Source organism: Symphodus melops (genome assembly GCF_947650265.1).
Source record: "Symphodus melops genome assembly, chromosome: 8".
NCBI classification, from domain to species: Eukaryota; Metazoa; Chordata; class Actinopteri; order Labriformes; family Labridae; genus Symphodus; species Symphodus melops.
In genome coordinates, this window is record NC_136698.1 from 14,135,449 (window position 1) to 14,152,053 (window position 16,605).

General features: G+C 38.5%; 1 protein-coding gene across 1 annotated transcript in view; it reads left to right on the forward strand.

The window, feature by feature from the left end:
* Positions 1-5,727: 5,727 nt before the first annotated feature.
* LOC306828257 (aggrecan core protein-like) overlaps positions 5,728-16,605 on the forward strand; it is a 39,637-nt gene continuing 28,759 nt past the window's right edge. The window contains exon 1 of the mRNA XM_079350596.1: positions 5,728-6,023. The gene's annotated coding sequence lies outside the window, so the exon portion shown is untranslated. The remainder of the gene's footprint in view (positions 6,024-16,605) is intronic.

The following is a 16,605-nucleotide window of genomic DNA, read 5'->3' on the forward strand; positions in this document are numbered from 1 at the left end:
TAATTATTTTACAAACACACATTTCACAGATCAACATAATAGGCTACATAACAAATATATTTGATTTCAGTTGCAGCAAAATAAACAGACTGCATTCTTCAGCATTAACGTGTTATCAATAGAGTCTATCAGTCATAATAATAATGTATGCAGCCCCTTTAATAACAAAGTTCAACCAAGCAATGCCGATCCAAACAAGAAAGTCATGAAACAAGCTCTTCACAAACAGGAGGTCACAAAACTAAAGAGGCAACAACATAACCTCCAGAACTTGGCCAGATGCAGACCAAGGCCACCAAAGATGTGAAATTGGTGAAACACAACAGAAACACAGGATGAGATAATACTTTATTGATCCCCATAATACGAGTGATGAAATTATTAAAACACATAATCACTATAAAGTATTAAATGAGCTGAAGAAATAAGGCATGAGTTAGATAAATATAAGCAATTAAAGTATTTACAAAATACAAATAAAGATAACTTTAAAATATGATTAAGGCAACAAGACTACAACATCACAAAAAAGGTTTGCAAAGTTTTAAGAGAATAGCTTTCAACGTTGTCTCTGATTCTACGCGTCTGATCTCCTCAGACCGATTGTTCTGGTGGGCACTGATGGCAGAAGCATGATCTCATTTAGATTAAACCATCAATTTTAAAACCACTGGATGAATCCCACCTGAGGATCTAAGGCTGCAGTCTGACTCTAAAGGGGCAACAATTGTGCTTTGTAGGAGCCACACCCATGCGCTTTAAAAGTGGTCAGTAAAGTCTTAAAAAAAATCAATTCGAATGTAACTTGAAACCAATGTAATGAAGCAAGAAATAGAATGATGAAAAACAAGTTAATGAAAAAGTGCAAAAAGTTCCTCTAGTGGCTCAACATGTCAAAATGTCCATTTCGTTCCAGGTTACCATAGATGCTGACTTATGGTTTCCTTCCTGTATGTCAGTGCCGCTCGCTCTCTCTCTCTCTCTCTCTCTCTCTCTCTCTCTCTCTCTCTCTCTCTCTCTCTCTCTCTCCTCAGACATAAAGTCACCAAACCTCATTAATATGCATGATTTGGGGCGTGACTATAAACAACATAAACATGATGTAGTCCATGCCTAGTCCATTAAGAATAGGCAGACTTTGCACCACCTGCTGGTCAAACACATGTTTACAAGAATAAAGGTCTTTATTTCCCCGCCCTTGCAAAAGAGGATTAGATGCAGTACAGAATAAATCTGTATTTGAATTTAGATATATAGCCAGAAGTGGGTTGGACCTGTACCAGACATGCTCATTTATTCATTTTTTATTTGTTCACAGTTTTCTTGCAACAAATTCACATTCAATAAAAAGGAGTCATGTTAATTATGGCAATGCAGTTGTTGTGCCTTGAAGGCATTACATTAATTTACGATTGGCACTTATATATTTATGTAAAACATACTTCCTAATACTCTGTTTTGCCCATTATTTTTATTTGAAAGTAAAGTTTGTAAACTATTAACATATGATGTATACAAAACAATGCAACTATTTTTGCAAAACCAGCACTACGAAAGTGTTCCTTGAAGGAAATATGGATAAAATAATGTTTGTAATATTGTTTTAATACATAAAAAACTCTGACATTCATAAGGTAGAACATTGAGAGTTAACAAGACACAAATACAAAAAAACAAGGTTCAAAGATGACGGAATAGAAACCTTAAGGCATGGCTTGTTTGATTTTGTAATATGCAAAGACAACTCTGGTGTTGTGTGATCTGGATGATTTATAAAGAAAAAGGATAAAAAGAAAAGGTAAACACAATGAAACTCACAATAAAATAGAAATAATGAAAATCACTATGATAATAACTAGATGTGTTTTTTTTTTTAACTAGATATGTGTTTTTCTTGAGGGAAACATTGCAGTCTATATTGGTTTCTTCGCTTGTCTTTCTTCCTCCCTTTGTCTGCATTCCCTCTATTTTTGGTTGCCCTCATTGTCCTCACCTGTGCCACTAATCTCACCTGTGTCTGAATAACCAAGTATATATTTAGTCAATGCTGTTTGCAAATGTGGCAGTCATACTGCTAAGGGACTTTTACAAAATGTTAACTATGGACCTTTAAATTCTGAAGTTAGGATGTTCTTCCACAAATGTTTTAACATTTTCTGTGCCTACCAAAAATTTTAAGAATGGCACTTACTGTATATATGACAGGGGAAAGGGGTCAGGATTGAATTTAAAATCCTTAAATTAAGAACGGAAAAAGGTGGAATGGGCCTTCCCTGCCAACAAGAATATTAATATTTGGCTCAAATGAGACCATTAATATTCTTATATTCATATACTGTGGGATGAAAGAATTAGAAGACAAAATGAAATACCAATAGCAGCCCTAATAGCAGACAACAAATTATGTGGTGAAATGCTGCTTTCAAAGGATCCCATGCTGGCCATTCTTTTGAAATCCTGGTAGGAAAGCGTTTAAATTTGTAGACTGGGTGATTAATTTTAACATCTGCGATGATGTGCTCATGCACAGTTCAGAATAAGCACTAAATTTCAAAACCTTTATTTTAACTTGAAAGACACTGAGGTTTCCCTAATTTAAAGCAACTTCAAGTTCACAGCACAGAAGAGGAGATAAAGGAAATCAGCAAATAACGACTGCAGATTTGAGCAGGGGCTGTCAAAGGGTTTAACTAGCCCTTTGACAGCTTTTTAACATGTGTCCACAAGAGGGCATTATCGAGCTTTGAAGCTCTTCACAGAATAGCGAGGCTGGGAAAGGATTACTTTAACAGATTGTTACAGAGTCTTGCAAGTAAGGCCTAGTTTAACCAAAACCTGAAAGAGGGTTCCTGAAGGTATTTCTCTCATAACTTAAACCTAAAACCTGCAACAAAATCAAACTAATTGGATTGTATAATGGCATCCTTCAATATGGAGAACAATGAATACATAAAGCAGGATATTTTAAAGGAAATGTATTTATTTCAGTGGAGAAATGAGAGAAAATATACCAGCAGTGGATCTCAACAAGGTCAAAAACTGTATATGAACCTGCTCTGCTGGAAAAATTTAAGATTATTTGTTACGTCCATTGAGTAAATATCAAGGTGGTGGCGATGCTTGTTGGAAACTTTCTGGGTATCATGCAGCCAATCACTTTCAGATATTTCATAACTGCCAGGTTATTGAACTTATTGGGAAGCGGTCCACCATTTGGTGGCAACATTCTTATGAAACGTGAAATTCTGTATTTGGGTCACTGTGATGGACACAGCCACACATTAAAACGGTTGTATGCCACACAACATTGCACCCATGTTAGTTGCAAACATTTTGAATAAACGACACAGGTTATTTCTTTTAGCTGAGCATGTTTATTAAAGCCTTTGATTTAAGTACACACATTCAACTTATTTAGTCATTGTTTGTTTATAAAGTAAAGTGGTTGTAATTTATTTCTCTTTTCCTTTTGAGTTACCTGGCTGGTGTGCTCGCCTTCCTGGTTGAGCAAAGGATGAGGCTGAGGGTGGAGCTTGACTTTATGGAGGAGGACCATACCAAGTGCTCAAATATCAGGAGGGGGGATCAGGGTCCCTTGGGATTAACTTTAAGTTATTTTGTTTGCCGTCCTCCCCTGTGTGTTGGGTTTGGTTCTGGTCAGCAGCTTTAAATATCCCCCTCAGTTCTCATTTTGTCAGGTCTGCTAGTTGAGTTCACACACTGTTTAGTTAGCACAAGCTTTCAGTAGAGTTATGTTATTTTGACCTCTTTTAACAAATCATTGACTTATACACCCTGACGGTGTTTGTTCAGGTGTTAAGTAATATTTTTGAATAAAGAAACCTTGTTTTTTGAACTTTTAACCTGTGTTCGCTTATCTTGACTGCTTGGTCCATGACAGTCACACATTGTAAATTACAAAGTCAAGCAGAAATCAAATAATTTGTTCTGTGACAAAGCCACAAAGCAACTTCTGTCATCTGTCATTCTGTCCTTAAATAAGTTCCCTGGAGAAGTCAAGCATTGACAATGCCAATTTCTCAATTATACTGTGGTACATCACACTCTTAAACAAAAACAAAAAAAACCATTTTTGAATGGCTAAACCTTTAAACCAAAATTCATACTAAACTAAAACAAATAAATAGTTAAAACCAATACATACAGTAACCGTCATTGACCTGGTCCAGATGTTGTATTCTGCAGAGGTAGACAGACCTCTAAGCCAATACATATCTTTATTAAAGTAATTCAACTTCAATAAATTGAACTAGATTGACAGCTTTATTATCTGGAAAGAGCAACTACTGAAAGGGTGTGATGTCTGACTCAGACAAAAAGCAGACAAGCAATACCTTGAAATTTGTCAGAGGCTGGGATTACATTCCCAGCACCGCCCCCCTCTTCCAGGGTGCATTGTATTTGTTAAAACAACAAAAGTGCAAGAAACCCAAGCAATGCATACACAACTCTGCTGAACAAAGCATACATCCCTTGTATGTGACTTAGCATTTTGCGGGGGATCATTATTCTTTATAGAACAAAGTAGTGAGAATATTGCACAATGCATTCCGTATCATCCCTGTGAAAATTCTATCATAGCTGCAGGCATCATTCACAAACGACATTTTTACAAGCACAATAAACATGATATTAAAGTAAACCGTTACTCTGTACTCTGTTACTCTGTACTCTGTTACTCTGTGCCGTAACTCCTCTCTGAAGTAAGTTGCTTTTGAAAAAGCGGCTGCTAAAATAAACAGAAAAAACATAAAATAATTTTAGACTTGTCCTCAGCTCCGGACCCCAATGCAAGATGGCCAAAGTGAGTTATGTCAGTGACAGTTTACCATAATTGTCTGCCTCTGTGAGTTTTGAACCTAAATTCTTTATGCCTCTCTTGGCATCCCAGAGATACTGTTGCCGGCTTGCCCACATATGAAATGTTGTTTGAATGAATTCAAAATAAAGTCATGAACATGCATCATCAGTTTTAGTGACTGTTTGTGACTTTAGTGATTAACCCATTAATGACCAGCCACTAATTCTATTAGTTAAGGAAAGTCCCACATATTTGCTCGTGAGGTCTATAGAGGCTCTTGTGTTATAACACATTAACTATTGCAATCCCTTACTGGTAGGTCCTCCTGCATGCACTATCAAACCCCTGCAGACGATATATCCAAAACACAGCAACCCACCAAAAACAGTACATATCAGATAGCAGAGAGAATCACTCCCGCCTCGACGTCATCTTTTGTTATTGTTTTGATTGAGAGCCCCCTCGCCGGATTTTATATACTTCTTCTTTAAATTCGTAGACAAAGTTGTTGCAAATCCGGAAATAAATATAACTTTCAGTTGCACTAAATGATACTATATAACTGGTTTACATTGAATCAATGCGCATATTAGACGGCTTGTCAGTTGAAAAATGTTTACCTGGCTGAGACAAAAAGACAGTTTGGATTATTCACCCATATTAGTTCTCTGTAAGTGTCTGCTCCTAGATTAGATGTGTATTACATAAAGATTGATGAAAGAACATTACTATTACACTTTGTAAAGGTTCACGGTTAAGAAATAGTTTAGTTTTCGGTATTGGTCTTTATGGGTATGCTCATGACCGTTGCCTTTAAGTCAGCATCAGGACCATATTCGACCCCCTTTCCTCCCACCTTCTTTTAAAAAGAGAGCCTGCGGAGCGCTCTTTTGTTCAACAGAGCTCAGCTGCTGGAGTGGTGAGCACACATCGTAGCTGCTGCCTTGGCTCCTCTCCCACAGAGGCAAACACACACTGCGAAAGTTCAACTGAATGCAAAACGATACCGTTGCTTCTGGTGTCTCTCTTCTTTCTTGCCACCCAGGGATACCACATTTGCAGCCGCATTTGCAGGGATTAAACGAGCCATTGGATGTGTCTTTGGTGCTTCCAGCTGGTCCGTAGCACAGCGGCTCCTGTGAGGGTGCAGCATCGTTTTACCTCCCTGAGCACTGGATCTCACTTTATCCCATCGATAAAGGCGAGTTATTTAGCCGTTATTTTCAGCATGATCAATATACAAGCAGATTGTTTTTTATGGTTTTGTGTCCAAAACGGTAAGAAAAAGTATTTTATTGCTCGTATTTACAACAATTAGAGATTGATCAGAAGATAAGCCGTGAGTGCCCATAGACAAAAATCTTTGGGTATGTCCAGAATGACACATGCGCACAGTTAGATAAAGGTGTCGTAAGAGAATGGTTCACTGGCCCCTAAATGTATATTTATTGCTCTACATATTTCTCTTGTTATTATTTATATTGGGCTGACTGTTAGAAAATCAAGAGTTTCTCATCTTAAAATTTACAATAATTTTATTTTAAAAAATAATTCTAATTCCACCTTGGGAAGTTTATATTAGAAACAAGCGCATCATGTTCATTCTTACATGGCTTTTGTCATATTTCTGCTTGTTTGCATGATGCAATGACTCTTCACTTTTGCTAATTTTATTAAACACAGGTACTTTTTTTTGCAACTTACAGAGTTTTCTTTAACCATTTGACTTATTGATGTTATTTTTTTGTGATGAAAAACACCAATGCAAGAGATTTTAACCATTCATGTAGTTTCCTTTAATAGGTTGTACAAGTTTGAACATGACATTTGATGCTTTAATTCTGTACTTTGTAAGGCTAATGAAGACATATAGTTAGCTTTATTCATGTATGTACAGAATATAAATGCCCCCTTGTTAAGTTTATTACAAATTTGATCATATTTGAAACTAAGAAGGAAGCTCAAACTAACGTCACAATTTTAAGTGTTTTTCATTTCCCCACTCAAAAAAGTTCGAAAAAAATGTAAGTCTGTAAGATGAGTATATTCATGTGTGAATGGACTAGTTTGACAGTGTTTGTCAAAATTACTTCAAAAGAAAAGAAGCCTTTATTAGGGAGCTGGTGTTCTGGCTGGCAGTCAAATCTTTTAATGAGAGAGATAGTAAGCTCTGGGTCTGCAGCTTCCTTAGGTGTGACTGATCGCCCCAACGACCCCTTTCTCCACTCACAATCTGCAGGCCACATTAAAACACAGGATTAGTACAAACTATACTCGCTAATCTCTATTGCAATCATACCAGCCAGCCATCAATTTTCTTCCACTAATCTGAGTTCAGGTTGCTGTGGCAGCAAACTCAGTAAGTCAACCCAGACCTCCATCTCTCCAGAAACATTTTCTAGCTCCTCCTGGAGAATTCAAAGGCATTCCCAGGCCAGACAGGCTAAATAATCCCTCCAGCCAACTCATAGTCTACCCCGGGGGAGTTGTCCAGGATGCATCCTAATCAGATGCCCGAACAAATCAACTGGCTCTTTTCCCAAGTGAAGGAGTCACGGCAGTAGAGCTTACTCTTTGCTCCTCCGAATGTCTGAGCTCCTCACTCTTAGTGTTGTTCACGAGAAAGGGCACCACCTTCTGCAAAGAAATACACAGCCTTTTCACCCTCTTTAAACCTACACATGAGGCATATAGAGACAGAGAGTGCTGCTGGATGGGTGGTGGTTGATAGGCTGTAAAGTTTGGCTGTCAATGTTGTCATTTAAATGAAAAGAGAAATCCGAGACAATATTGTTGATTGCACTTACACTCTGCCAAATGGGTCTCTTAATTATCTCTGTTGAAGTGAAGGAGGTCAAAGCACAGCTACAAGAGAGACAGCTGCAGTTTACCAAAGCAGTTTGGGAAGTGGTAACTTAGTGTCAGTCCACTTTTGCTCGGTGTTTTGCTCTTAATGTATTGGTTTTATTTTCACAAGCATCTGGCAACAAACACAAACTCAGTGAGATTGAATCAAAAAGCTGTCTTTGGCAGAAATTACCCCACAATCATTTTCTCTATATGCATATCCATCCTGAACTCCCAGTGTCATTCATGTATGTGTGATCTTATACAACCACATCAGTGCTGTCTGCGGGATTTTTAATATTTAATGCAAAAGTAACTGCAGAAAGGCTTGCTGATAGATTAGGAGCTTATTTCCATCTGATTTAGAGAATCTTCCAGCTGGATTTTTGTTCTGTGACTTTCTCTAAACACAATGTTACTGGATGAAGTTATGTGATGTGTTTATGTGAGAGAGGCTCTGCTCACCTCTGTATCCAGTTCCTGAACAGTTTTAGTGACAAGCATATTCAACTCCTCTTGCACTATAGGATCTGACTCCACATTAAAACAGCTAGGAAATTGTTCAGGCTTCGTCTTCTTTCTGCCTCTTTCCTGCTCATGCATATTCTGTCATCTTACGTTGATTGAACTCTGTAACTCTTCCACTTTGACTCTGCTATTGAACACAATTGCTATCAGAAGAGGCGTTCTTTTTTGTCCATTTGTCAGTTAACTGCCCCTATTTTGACATTTTCTGTGTGATGAGGCTTGGCAACGAATGAACAACATTCAGGGCTTCAGAGCTTCTCAGTGGTCGTAGTGTGGACAGGAAGAAAGAAAGGAAGACAACCGGGTCTTTGCATGAGATTGCGTTTTCACATACTTCTGTAATGAGTCTTCTGGTAGCTGTGCAGTTTAGTGCAGTCATTTGTAGCATCATACTTGAATGGGCTGGAATGGGCTGTGAATTCTTTTTTTTTTTTTTTTTTTTAAATTTGTTTTTGGCCTTTTTGCCTTTAATGATAGAGGGAGGACAGTGGATGGAGTCGGAAATCAGGGAGGGAGAGTGGGGAGAGACATGCGGGAGATGGGCCACAGGCCGGATGCGAACCCGGGCCGCCCGCGCGTGAGGACTGAGCCTCAATACATGGGGTCGCGCGCACTGCCGCTGCGCCACCGGCGACCCCAGAATTCTTACAGTGGTTTAGAAAAGAAGACACTAATTCTCCTATAATGGATCATGTTGCTAATGGCTCAAAATGAAACCAATAGAGAGCAGTCAAACAACTGCAGATTATCAGTACAGAGCATCTTGCAGGAGTTTGCTGCTTAGTCTTATGAATGCCTCCAGATAAAAGTCCTGTTGTTGGAAGTGTCTGGTGCTATTATCGATAGTGATTATGTTGCTGTTCAAGATTTTAGTCACTTTAGCATGTTAGTACACTGGTAGCCAATGCCTCAAAATCTATATTTTAGGCATTGGCTACCAGTTAAATGGCTATTTTAATCTCCTTTAGGATGACAATATGTTTCACTAAGAGCTTTGTGTCCTCACTGTGTGCTGCTGCTAGCTTTGCCTCTTGAAAAATAACACAGTATACTGGCATTAATTACTCTGACCAAACCAACTCACAGAAAGCGATAAAGCATGACGCAGACAGCTATACTGAGGTGCGTGTTTGTACATTTAAAGGGTATACAGGAGCGTTCTGAGTTTAACAGAATAAACTGGGTACAAAAAATAGGGTGAAAAAGAATAATGTGAGACCTAATTTCATGTGGTGTTTGAAAGATATCAATCTATCCAGCCACCTGCCTATAGCCATCTGTCTCTCTACAACAATTGCAGTGAAACGATCTAATGCCAAGATCAGTCTTCACCTTATGCACATGATTCTAGTCTGTCAGACATAGACTTTTGGGACCCATTGGCTCAGAAAATCACTTGCCGACAGTCTGGCATGTTTCATTTATGTGTTCTTTTTTAGACAGTTATAAGTTTGCAAATGCTCTACTAAAGTGGTATTTACTTGGAACTGTGAAAAATGTTGCAAGTGTTGCAATGAAGCAAGACAGGTGTAGGTAGGTTTAAGTAACAAAAATTGTTTATCGCTGAAAAAAAACAAAAGAGAAGGCAGTTAAGACAGAGGCTGGCTGGCTTGTAGAGTTAACACCAGTGAAAAGATGAACAAATGGCGCTTTGAGCTCAGGCATTGGAGACAGCAGAGTGGCACACAGAAACCTGAACAAACAGAGAAACAAAGGTAAGAACAAAATTGCAAGCTACAAATATAGGCAGCTTAGTGACACTATAGGCAAGTCGCTTAAAGAAACCACAGAGGGAGCGTATGCAGTGCACTACAGATCAACATGGAATTGTCTGGCAGAGTAGCAGAGTGAAGATCTGGCTTTTATTGTGTGGTTGACAAGCAGAGTGGTAACAAGTGTGCCTCATCGTCTGCTGTGGGAGAAGCCAGCGACACACTCTGCCACAAAATACAATCATCACAGTGTCAACATTATAAAACAAACTTTGACAAAATCAAACAGAGGAAAAGCAACAGGAGCCATAATGGTACTCAACTAGTGTATTCTCCACTTCACTGAGTGTTGGGGTAGTTTACATTACCTGGTACCCCAAAAGGCAGCTGGCTCTGTACAAGTTGCCTGTTGAAAAGTGAACAGGTCATCTTTAGTGAAGATTTGTACAGGGGGGCTATAGCTATAAACAGACACAGAGCACACATTGATCTGGGCTTGGAAGAGGAGGAGTCTTTTCTATTGAATGATTAAAAACCTAGCCCGCATGTTTTTGTTCAGTGTTCGTGGTTGATATCATTGTCGGAGCTTTAAACATTTATTTCAAGGTCTTGGAGATATTTTTCATTTGAACTGTTTATTTTTAGTCCAAAGTAGATAGATAGATAGATAGATAGATAGATAGATAGATAGATAGATAGATAGATAGATAGATAGATAGATAGATAGATAGATAGATAGATAGATAGATAGATAGATAGATAGATAGATAGATAGATAGATAGATACTTTATTGATTCAGTATTCAGAAAAGAAAAAGAAAAAGGCTGTTCAGTCATTGTCATTTTTTTAAATCTGGTTTTACCAAGTTGGTTTTTCTGGCTTACATGCATAAACAGCACTAAAACTCTGGGAGTGTGGAGCAACTGCTGAAGTGTTGTTTGAGGTTAGAATATGACTACTATCAAATGATGGAGGGTATACAGGCCTTTGGTTGCAAATGGGCTATAAGGGGTATTTTGTGCTTTGTGGTGGAGATGGAGAGTTTATTTTGGATTTTAGGTGGACGGTTCTTTTATTCATGAGAGGGGTTTTTTTGCATTCATGTAATTGTTTTTTTCTTTTTCTTTTTTTAAGCTGAAGTGATGATGTGCCTGTGATGTTTTTCTACTGATAATGGTTTAATAGAGGGATTTTAAAAACCTCTCCTCCACCCTACGCTACCCTACCCAAATCTTCCCTGGTCTAATCAAACCACCAGGCTGAACCGTAAAGCTGGCATGTTGCTAAAGCCATTACTTGCCCCCAGAGTTTTTCCAAAAGGGTCAAAGCTGACTTAAGCTGTGGTGTGGACATTCTAGCACTCACCTGAGTGGGTTAATCTGTGAGTTTGTTGTGTGAGTTTCCCTGCCCCCACTGCACACATTGATTTTAAAGCTTTATTGTGATTTATGGTGGTGCCTTAGAGCTTATAAAAAGAGTTTGCACACAGACACTTGGTGCTGAGGAGAGCAATTCAGAGTGGATTTAAAGTGCACAGAGGAGAATCGATGTAAATTAATATTTGAGGCTCCTAACTCAAGTGTGGTATAAGAATGTGTTAGTGTATACTATCTACTAGGAAATCCCTTCCTGTCTTAATCTCTCCGCATCCCTCTAAAGACAGTATATTAATGTCACAATTGAACTTTTACATGTTTAAGTGCAATCTGGGCATCAGACTTCTTCATTATGCTTTTTACTCTAAACAGCATCTCTTACAGGACACATGGGGACAGGAGGACACACGTCTTAATCACTCATCACACACAACTCAGTAATCACAGCATTTGCCATTTCTGATGTGTCAGTGAAAACTGACTTGATTAGAATCCAGGCAATCCAGCTGCTGTTGCTGAAGAAGCTGCTCAGGATAAACAACATTTTTTACATTTACAGACTGAATTTAACATTGTAGATCAATTCTGAAGACCTTGAGGGTGTCATTAGATGCCATTTTAAGATGGCTGCAGTAAAATTAGTTTCTCTCATTCAATGGCATTCTCCCTTGCTCGAGAGTGTCTAGCATTTAGAGAGTATCTTGCTTCAGTATCCTGAAGTCTTTCCAAGTGAAACAGGAATAGAAGTCGAGGCCGGACTTCCGTAAATATACCATGATTGTCTACAGCAGGTTTCATTTTTTAACTAATGCAGGAAGTATCTGCTGCACATGTTTTTGATGGGGGATCTGATTTTTTTAGTTGATGTTAAAGGTCCTAGATAATAATGGTTCCCTGGAAGTGGAAATACTCCAAAGTTGAAATAATGGAGTCACAGATAGTGATGTGTAAGGGGCAGCAGCTTTCTTCCTAAAATCTATCTATCATCTATCTTCACAGTCTTCAGAGGGTTACGATAGGTTTTTGTGACCCCACAGGTCACGAGGTGATCAATATCCCATCTTTAAGCAGACTCATCTTTACCAAAGATGACTCATCAGGATCCGGTGCAGATGGTGCTTTCAGGGACACATTTTCTGAGAGTCTGTGATCCAAATGCAGGGGGAGTCAGGTAAATTCAACTTTGAGAGACTCCTGTCTACAAATACAATTTTAACAAAGAAAAATTGTGGCCTGTCAAATTGTAATAAAAGATGGGAGGGAGAAAAAAAAACATTTCAAGAATTTAGAGCAATTTAAAGCCATAATTACAACTACTACCACTAAAAATAACAAAATTCCCATGGGGGGGTGAAAGGTGAAGTACAACCTGGACTGGCCGCCAGTCAATCAGCCTGAGTACCCAGAGGCAACCAAGGTTTGTTTTCTTAGAGGCAATTTTAGACAATATCTGTAATTTGCTTCTGTTATTGTATGGGAAATCTGTTATTCCATGCACATCTTACCCATCAGATTTCCACATTGTGACTACAACAGTAATATATGAAAACTGATGAGAGCCTTTGGCTATGTGTGGATGTAATGAGATTTGTAATCGGCAAAAGTAGCCTGACAAACTGCTGGAGTATGAGGCATGAAGGAAATGAGCCAAGAGAAAGAGAACATGGAGAGGAGAGTAGAGGAGGAGAGTTTTTTTTTTTAAATCTTGGCAGCCTGGTGTGTAATAAACTACACTCTCTCCATTTTGATGATTCAGTGTAATGCTCTTCAAGTCTGGATCAACAGAGCTTAAAGAAAAGCAGCAGCATTATGGATCAATGGTAAACGGGTAAAAAAGCAAAATAATCATCCATTCTAATCAGACCTCCAAGTTTCCATGTATAGGAGATAGGGGTTAAAAATCACTGATCAAGTAGTCAATCATTTTAATTTAGTCATTAAGTGTGGAGCTGGGGAGACACCTGCTAGGTCTCCCCAGAGAACAAAGAGAAAGAGGAAAGAGTCAAAGGGGGGTGAGAAAAAAGGACAGTTTTTTGACATGGTTCATTAATGGACAATGAATCATATTAAATGGTGTTCTGAGCTCAGCAACAGAAATATCTTTTGATTCATCTTGCAGCACATTCTGACTGAAGTCTGAAGCTATGGGACTTCATGCAAGTACAGGGATTGGCAGTGGGTGATCAGACCCCATGGAGTTAAACCTTCCCTGCATCCACTAAGACAATTATCAGAGCTAACACAGAGTGGAAGGGAAAGAGGAACAGAAAGAGAGACAGAAAATATTAGTGAACACTTACAAATTGTTACGATTCAGGACAAACACAAAAAGGACAATCTCGTTGAATTTTTCATTTGGGTTGTCTTGCTTTCACACTGAAATTTGTCAAGCACACCAAAGCCTGTCAAATCTTGTGTACTATAGCCACCTGCCACTAGTTGGGGCTGTAGCTTCTGTCAGTTATTGCTTTCTGGCCTAATGCTGCACTGTGAACTGAAAGATAAAAACAGGACGTGCAAGCAAGTGGAAAGATGGCATCCCATAGGGCCGCACTTTTGCACTTACTTAGCATCTTGGTTCACTTCCCTTGTTTGATTTGGATTGCTTTCTCCCCTATGGGGATACAGACTCTGGTGCGCTTGGAAGCAAACCAAGACACATATTTTCAAGTAGACAAGTTTGTTTTTATGACCCCATCTGAGAGTGTTTAATGTGTGTTTAACTTTAATTTCCCTCGGGATCAATAAAGTATCTATCTATCTATCTATCTATCTATCTATCTATCTATCTATCTATCTATCTATCTATCTATCTATCTATCTATCTATCTATCTATCTATCTATCTATCTATCTATCTATCTATCTATCTATCTATCTATCTATCTATCTATCTATCTATCTATCTATCTATCTATCTATCTATCTATCTATCTATCTATCTATCTATCTATCTATCTATCTATCTATCATGTTCACACCACCCCAAACCCAACACAATCCAACACAGCACAACACAGTTTGTTTCAAAAATACCAAACTGCTCAGGTGTGAATGTACCATTAGTTATAATTTATCGACTGAAATATTTTAACATCCTACAAATATTGGCACACAATTTCATACAGCCCTAACATGTCTTGTTCTCTTCCTCCATCTGCTCTCTTCTATTTAATAATGATCCTTAAACATTTAAACTGCTCTTTATCCTTAAACCTGCTTTGTTTGATGTTGAACCCTGTGATTCCTCAGCAGTGTTGACTAACAACTTTACAAGCTGAGGAGGTCACTCTTTCAGTCCATTTAAATTAACTATTGTGTCCTTTTCAATTGTGTGTGTGTGTGTGTGTGTGTGTGTGTGTGTGTGTGTGTGTGTGTGTGTGTGTTTACATCAGTCGGGTGAGAAATTAGAAATGTGGCCAATTAAATCCCTGTGAAATGGGTTTAAAGGGCTCTTGCCTGCCATGGTGTCTATCGTGGGAGCAATAGTTACCTGCAATGATTGAAAGAGGCTGCTCAGCTCTGACAGTCATTAATAATCAGTAGTCCTGAGGAAGATTCATGCTGCCATGTTCTAGTTTATAACACTTAACCAAGCATCACACATGACACTGATGGCTTAATATATTGCCGACCAAAGCTCTACACTCCAGCTGCAATAGAAAGCCTTGAATTTTGAAGAGAAAGCCAAAAGGACATATTGTAAGCAACTTTCCTTTGTGTGTTATGCAGTACAAAGATGATACATTGCATTAGAGAATACAAATGCGTGTAGGGTGAGCATGTTTCAGAGAAAGCTTCCCTCATATATGATTAATGATATAAACATGGCAGAACATTCCTGACTAAAGTTCTCTTGATGCAGTCTTGCCTGTTTATTCTTTTCTGATGGATAGGTTGGGTGTCTATTCTCTGCTACATATGGATTAATCCCAGATTTTGTCCTAACTTAAAACACACACATTTGTGTGTACTATCAATACACTTACACATGTTGAGGAAAAGACTCAGTGAGCGATTACTCTGTTATGGGCAAAGATGTCTAGTTGAGAAAATTAATCAAGGAACCAAAGAATTTTGTTTGTTATTTTGTTTTTGTGGAGTTGATGTCAGATTAAACAGTGTTTGAGTGTCTAAAACAGACAGTCAAAGTAAAGAAAATGTGTAATTTAAAGGTTGTAAACTTTTCATCAGGGAGTAAAGCACAAAGCTTGTTTTAAATTGATTCCTCTGGTAGCAAGCTGACTGAGTCATGACGCAGTGAAAACAGCCTTAAATCAACAAATCAACTGGACCTCAAATGAAACTACACCCCTCTGTGAAATGTCAATTTGTGTTGACTGCCTCCTGTTGATTTATGGAGCATGTGCACAGTGAAGGTGGCCTGCTGCATGCTCAGTATTTTTGTTCCCTCTCTCAGTCACATACACACACTTAAATTAGCTGTCATGTCTGGACGTTGGTAGAGTCTGTGCCCAGCAGGTAGCCCTATATTCTCAGACAGATGGGGCAGATAAATAAGTAAATAAACCTTAACTCCGGGCAGTTTGGGTTCTTCCAAATGAGTATGTCTGAGAATCGATTTACCGAGGGGATCCCAGTCTGTCTCCATCTGAGACCAGGGAATCAAACTCTGGCTGAGAGGTCTGCAATGCTTAACTGGCCCTGCAGCACCATCAAACCCCTGTCAGCCTCTCCTGCTCTCTCTCTTCCCTTCACCCTATCCTTCCCATTTTGGTGCTTCTAAAGGGACCCTAGAAACATTTTCAGACTTTACTGACCCATTACCCTATTATTAATAAGTACAGAGCATCACATGCAACTATAATTGCCTCTACTATTCCGTTGCCCAGTGTTTTTTTTTATTATTGGCGCTTTGAGCATTATATTTCTTCCCCTTTCATTTCCACACTTTATTTTATTCTCATATTTTTTTTCTGGCCAAACTAAAATTAGAAATTCAACTCGTTTCTGTTATGTGTATACATTTGGTCAATTTCTAAGAGCTAATTGACACAAGTTGCCGCAGATGGATGTCTGTATACTGTCTCTGATGTTGCACGTTACCCTGCCAATCATTCATTTTTGTTTACTATCAAAGGTAAACTTTGGTGAGAAGACAGGGGTGACAGTAACAACTCTGCAGTATGGCTTCATCTGAAGACTTCTTCAGGAACTACACCCTAAAAAAACTGTGACAAATATGTTTACAAACTACCCGTTGCCATATCAGTTTTCTTAAGTATTGGAAAATGGTTTTGCTCAAAATTTGGAGATTTTATAGGGGAAAAAATGAAGAAGTGAGAAACAGTATGGCTTT